The 7,313-nt window shown below is 43.2% G+C and overlaps 1 pseudogene; it reads left to right on the top strand.

Annotated features, from left to right (window-relative positions):
- Positions 1-956: 956 nt before the first annotated feature.
- LOC142433371 (sentrin-specific protease 6 pseudogene) lies at positions 957-6,984 on the top strand (annotated as a pseudogene).
- Positions 6,985-7,313: the final 329 nt, after the last annotated feature.

A 7,313-nucleotide genomic window follows, 5' to 3' on the forward strand; every position in this document is an offset into this window, starting at 1 on the left:
CTACCCTCATCTTCCTTCAAAGAAATGCAAAAGCTGATTTCCCACTTCATATGGAGAGGGAAGAAGCCCAGAATTAGCAGAGAACTGCTCAAAAAGAAGGATACAGTAGGAGGGCTTGCTTTACCTGGATTTAGCACACAATGTACAACCACAGTGGTCAAAACCTCATGGTGTTGGTACAATGGCAGATACTCAGACCAATAGAAAAAAACTGAAAAGCCAGAAAAAAATCATCAGGATAGAGACAACTGATCTTTGATAAGGGCCCCAACATTATCCAAAGGGAAGCAGATGCCCTTTTTAACAAGTGCTGCTGGAAAAATATGTATATTTAGCTGCAGAAAAATGAAGCAAGAACCTTATCTCACTCCATGCTCAAGAAGAAACTCTAAGAGGATCACAGACCTTGAAGTTACACCTGAAACTATTAGGGCCATCAATGAAGGAACTGGGATGAACTCGAGAACTTTGGCACAGGGAATACGCAGGCTATCACAAATAGGAAAGGACACAAATACAGGAGAGAAACATATGGACAAATGGGATATAATGAAGATAAAACACCTGTGTACATGGAAAGAATTCACCAGGAGAGCAATAACAGTGTCCACGGACTGGGAAAACATCTTTAGCAATGACACATCACACAAAGGCCTTATTAGTAAAATCCACAATACTCTGGTAGCTGCACAGGGGCAGACATCTGCATGGCCCAAAAACATATGAGAAAATGTTCCCGATCTTTAGCCATAAGAGAAATGCAAATTAAAACAACAATGAGGTACCATCTAACACCCTCAAAGATAACCCAATTCAAATAAATAGAAAGAAACACGTTTTGGAGGGGCAGTGGGGAGACAAGAACACTCATCCACTGCTGGTGGACCTTTAAGTATGTACAGCCATATGGAAATCAATCTGGTGATATCTAAGACAGATGGAAATTGAGTTACCATATGACCCAGCAACCCCCTTACTGCGGATATACCCAGAAGAGGTAAGAAAGAAACCAAGGCCAGACACCTGTGCTCCAATGTTCATTGCGGCACAGTTCACAATCACAAGGAATTGGGAACAACCCAAATTTCTATCAACTGACGAGTGGATTCGAAAGCTGTGGTACATACCTACAATGGAGTACTATTCATCGCTAAGAAGCAGTGATGAAACATATGAAGCAAATCGCTACATGGAAAGAACTGGAGGAAATCATGCTAAGCGAAGTAAGCCAAGGACAAAAGGACAGGTACTACATGAGTCCGCTGAGGTAAGCTTTAAAAAAAAATGCAAAAGGGCCATAGTGGAAAAGCTGCTGCATTAAACCTTTCCTGGGCCAAGGACCAGGTAGTATGGCACAGACCAGACCAAATACAGGGATACATATTGTAGACAACTAAAAACGAGGTGGGAAAAGGAAAAAATACTAATAATAAAAAAGAAATGGGTATCAGGGGCACAGGGCACTAACCCACCCAAGGGAAAGGTGTTGCTTATATCTCCACAGGGAAATATGGACCAGGCGTGTTTTAGACAGGGTTCAACACAATTAAAGATCACAATACTTCAACTCAGTGCTCCAAGAGGTCAATGCAACATGCCAGGGTGAAGGAGGGAACCAGTGAAGAGGTGTGAGGGGCAGGCCCTAATCCCAAATACTATGTGGATACCTATCCCTCCCCCCACCCAGAAGAATTTATTTCAAAGGACCTCATTGAATCTGCAGCTCCAGGAGTTGGAGATATCTGATTGGAGCACATGGGATCCGATGAAATGGGAGGAGGAGAGAGTGGAGTACATCCTGACCCACTAGGCCTTGAGGACAGTGTCCCCAATTAGAGAAGCCAGCCCACATGGTCGGCCCCACTGTGAGATATGGTGTCCCTCACTGACCCATAGCCCTACAAGGGACAACACCGGAGACACAGTGAGGGAATTGCGCCCTAGATGATCCCGCCACACCTAGGCAAAACAGTAAAGTGGTGCAACAGAACAGCAAGGAACAGAGCGGCAAGGTCTACAGGGAATGCTAAAGGTGGACTTTGGGCCAGGGTGTGATGCCCCAACACACTGGACTGGAAAACACTCCTAAAGGCCAACAAGGAATACAAGCTTTCTTTTGTTGTGTTGTGTTTTTTCCATCGGTTTATTGTTGTTATGATTTCGTTGTATATTTTTGCTTGGTTTTGCTCTGTCTTGTTTTTGTGCAAGTTATTATCTCCGCAGTTCTGTCTAAATAAGATAGGCTGGATGAACAATCTGGAGGAGAAAACAACGGGACTGAGAGTTCCACAGGGTCTTGGGAGAGGGGAAGGTGGGGCAAAGATAGTGGTTTTAACATACCCAGGGACAAAGAACTACAAGTGACCCAAATAGGTTGTGAGGTGGGTATAGGAGACCTGGCAGGGCATGATGAAGGGTAAAGTAACCAAGAGGAATTACTGAACCCCAAATGAAGACTGAGCAGGATAGTGGGATAAGAGGAAAATCTAAAGAAATAGAGGAAAGAGCTAGGAGGCGAAGGGCATTTATAGAGGTCTAAATAAAGGCATGTACATATGCAAATATATTTATATATGAGGATGAAGAAATAGATCGATGTGCATATATTTATAGGTTTAGTATTAAAGTAGCAGAGTGTCACTGGGCCTCCAGTGAAGTACTCCCTCAATGCAAGAGTACTTTCTTTTATTAAATTGGCATTCTATGATGCTCACCTTCCCGACACAACTGCTGAAGACAAAGCGGGTGAATAAGTAGTGTGGTGAAGAAAGCTGACGGTGCCCCGCTACCAAAAAAATACAGGGTCTGGGGTCTTAAATTTTTTGAAGGTAAACAAGTGGCCATGTAGATCAAAATCAACAAAGTTCACCTAGAAGAAGCACACTAGCCTGTGATTATGAGGGGACGAAGGGATCAGTTATCAGGCATCAACGAACAAAAAAATCATAACATTCTGTGCTCACCTCCCTGATACAATCACTGAAGACAAATGGGCACATAAGCAAATGTGGCAAAAAAAAAAAAAAAGCTGATGCTTCCCAGATATCAAAAGATATAGCATCTGGGGCCTTAAATGCTTGAAGGTAAACACATGGCCATCTAGCTCTGAAACAACAAAGCTAACCTGGAAGAAGCACACCATCCTGTGTGATCATAAGGTGACGAAGGGATCAGGTATCAGGCATCATCAGAACCAAAAAAGATATCCACGTGAATGAGGTTGGCAGTGCGGAGTGGAGACCCAAAACCAATTTGCAGGACACTGGACATCCGCTTACATAAGGATGGTCTTGCGGATGAGATGAGCTAGTCAGGGTCCGACATAGCAATAATGAAATATACAACTTTCCTCTAGTTCCTAAATGTGTCCTCCTCCCCCACTATCATGATCCCAATTCTACCTTGCAAATATGGCTAGACCAGAGGATATACACTGGTACAGATAGGAACTGGAAACACAGGGAATCCAGGGTGGATGATCCCTTCAGGACCAGTGGTGTGAGTGACTATACGTGGAAAGTGGAGTGAGGTGGATTGGAAAGGGGGAACCGATTAAAATGATTTATATGTGACCTCATCCCTAGGGGATGGAAAACAGAAGAGTGGGCGAGGGGAGACATCAGACAAGCAAGATATGACAAAATAATAATTTATAAATTATCAAGGGTTCATGAAGTAGGAGATTATGGGGAGGAGGGGAAAAATGAGGGGCTGATGCCAGGGGCTTGGGGGAGAGCAAAAGTTTTGAAAATGATGAGGGCAATGAATGTTCTTTACACAATTGATGTATGTTCGGATTTTGTTAAGGGTTGTATGAGCCCCTAATAAAACTATTAAAAATAAAATAATTGGAGCTTTGGTCGTGGGGAAGCAAATGAAAGAGATTCAGATAAAGATGGGGCAGATCTGCTAAGTTTAGATGAAGATGAGGATTCTGAGACCTCAAAAGGAACAAAGGTGAATTGCCGATCTGAAATTGTTCTTGACAACCTATGTAAGATGAAACAAAACTTTGAAAGGGAATCCATTTGGAATTAACATGTTAAGCGACCATAAGACTTGAGTGAGAAGACACAAAATGCACCATTATGTTCGGCAACTGTAGTTCATGGTAGACGTTTGCAACATGCTAGCACACGGATGTCATTAGTGCAAGCAGCAGCCCGAACAGAAAGGAACAGATACCCACCTGGTGGCCAGAAAGTTGACACTGCTCCTTTAAGGCCTTTCCGTTGGCCCCAAAGTATTGCCAAGGTGCTCTGATGTCAACAATGCTACCCCTCGTGCCACGCCCACGTCAGAAGAATCCTGCTGGTCTTTCCAGGAGTTTCCCGTCAATGTCCGTCCGTGAGCAGCTTGAAGGTCGTCCAAGCTCTGGAAGAGAAAGGACGATCACAGCGTCTGCCGAAGTGGCGGTATGAATCTGTCCAAGGACTTTCACAAGAACTGTACACAAGCCACAGGTCCGAGTGAATCGCCTGGACCGTTATCCGGGATTTCGGTTCCTCAGAATTCTGCAGGCCCGAAGTCACAAAATACAAGAACAACCAAGAAGAGTTATGGCCTCAGCCAGGGTAAGCCCCCCACTGATATGACTGTGAACTGTGATGATAGTAGACAGACATACGTGCAGACTAGTGCGAACGTCATTCTAGCCAATGCGAAAGGAGCCAAAATGGCAAAGAGGAAGGAAAGGAAACCCAGCCTTTCACATCCACATGATCCAATCGATTTGTTCAGTGATGATGAGGACAGTGACAGAGCCAACAGAAGAGAGAGCGTAGCTCCTCAACAGGCTGCTTCAGCATGTTGCTCCCGAGCGCCCCCCACCGGGGGTCTGGAAGCAGCCTGCAACGAAAACACACATAGAGGAGGCATTCTGGCCCAAGCCGAGTTAAATAACGCTCCGTTGGCAATTAGAGCAAGCATGAGAGACCCTTTGGGCAGTTTTGGTCTCAACAAGCCTCCAAAACGGCGTAAAATTGTTTCTGAAGAAACCGTAGTCCATCCTCTGTCCCTAAGCTGCCAGAGTTCCTGTGACAGGGTCATTTTAAAGTGTCGATGTGTACGAGTAGGAATACTTCTCCGGGTGTTACTAGAGCCAGTCACTTTTGCTTTGGGTTTTATCAAGATAAAGCTAGAAGAACCGGAAGGTGGTCAGGTAGCAATTACCTTAGACACCTCTGATGTAATGAAATGTGACTGGTGTCAAGTCCGAAACCCCCAAGTAGTGTTTCTCCAGACCACACCAGCAGTTTATGGAAAGTTGAGCACGCAGCTGCAAATGCACAAGAAAGAGAAAGTTTGGACTGAGTGTAAAGAAATAAATAAGATACCGAATCTAGAACGATATATTATCTTAAGTTTTGACACTGACCTTGATCTTGAAACAAATACACGATTTGAAAAAATCCTTATTGACATAGGTAGAAAGAATAAGATTTCCAATTTTTTTTCAAAAATTTCCTTTGAAGAAGCCAATACCAGAATTGTTGCCTGTAGAAAAACCTATGCCGAAAGCATCAAAGGAAGTGTGATACAAAAATTAAACATAATGAAAACTATGTCCTTTAACTCTAAAATACTACTTCAAAGCAAACAGAAACTCCAGTTGGTTGGTGATGACAAGGCAACTGGACAGAGCCAAGCCGCCTTTACTGGTCCTGTAGAAAAACTAATAGTGTACCCACCACCTCCAGCTAGAGGAGGAATCTGTGTTACCAATGTGGACCTGCACTGTCTAAAGGAAGGGGTATTTCTAAATGATATTATTATTGACTTTTATCTGAAATATTTGGTGCTTGAGAAACTGAAGAAAGAGGAAGCGAACCGAATTCATATCTTCAGTTCGTTTTTCTACCCATGCCTGACTGACATAAAAAGACAGCCTTTCCAGGAATGTACCAATCTATCAACACCAAAAAAGCGACATCTGAGAGTAAAATCCTGGACCCAGCATGTAAATATTTTTGCAAAAGATTTTATTTTTGTTCCCCTTAATGAAAATGCACATTGGTTTCTGGCTATTATTTGTTTCCCTGGCTTTGAGAAACCACAATATGAGCATAATCCTCATTTCCACAAAAATGCACTCGTCCAAAAAAGCTCAACTGTTGTAGACCATTGTATTTCTTTTCCTCCAGCCAACGTAATGGCCAGTTCTTCACAAGCCTGCTCTGCCAAATCTGTAATTTCGAGGATTCTAAACATAAAGCCTCACATGCCTTTATTTCCTTCAAAGGGTCCCCCACAGGAAGAAAGGGACCCTCGGTGTGGGGAACATACATGCAATGTAAAAGGTAGTTTGGAAAAAGTAAGCCAGACTGCAAGTGAAAGTGAAGCATCAAAGAAAGGAGATTCCGTGTGCGAGAAAGTTGTTGATAAGAATAACAGTGAGCATGGGCCACAAGGGGACTGTTTAAGACCGTCACAACATGTACACGCAGTGAGTGAAATCAAGCCAAACTGTCCTCATGAGTCACCCTTCAAAGAGCAGGAGAGCCCTTGCAGCCCGGAGAGAGGACAGTGGCATTTCGAGCCCACCGTGTGTAAGCAACCTTGCATCTTGCTTCTGGACTCTCTACAAGGCCCTTCCCGCTCACATGTTGTGAAAATTCTTCGAGAATATCTAGAGGAGGAATGGGAAATTAAAAAAGGCACCAAGAGGAGTTTTTCCACAGATGTCATGATGGACCTGAGTCCAAACGTGCCCCAACAAAGCAACCTCAGTGATTGCGGTGTCTATTTGCTGCAGTATGTCGAGAGTTTTTTTGAGAATCCAGTTCTCAATTTTGCACTACCTATGGATTTGAAAAACTGGTTTCCTCCTCTAAGAATACGGGCAAAGAGAGAGGAAATCCGCAACCTAATTCTGAAGATGGAGGCAGAGCAGTGCAACGGGAGAACAAGCGAGCAGACAGGCTTTCAGAAGAAACGCCTTTAGGTGAAGGAACGCAACCAGATGACGCCAGGATCGCAGACTGACCATTTCTCTTGCCTGGTCAGTTCTGCCTCTAGAAATAATACACTCTTGATTTGGTCTAGACAATAAAACATGCAATTGTCCGTGACTCAGAGTGATTTGTAAATTTTCATGCTTCTCTAAATGTCCTATAATTAATTTTCCATAAAGTATGTATTAAGTAAATGTCGATAACCATGTTAATGGGGCAACTTATCCCAGCATTTATAATTTCGTTATTCACCCATTAGGAAGCTTTTGTTATGTGTTCTCTGTTTCTAGAACTTAAACCTGCAACTTCTAAGCACAAAACAAAAATAGAGGAAAAAATAGAAGAAGAAGAATTTATAAT

The sequence above is a fragment of the Tenrec ecaudatus genome, chromosome X (genome assembly GCF_050624435.1).
Source record: "Tenrec ecaudatus isolate mTenEca1 chromosome X, mTenEca1.hap1, whole genome shotgun sequence".
NCBI classification, from domain to species: Eukaryota; Metazoa; Chordata; class Mammalia; order Afrosoricida; family Tenrecidae; genus Tenrec; species Tenrec ecaudatus.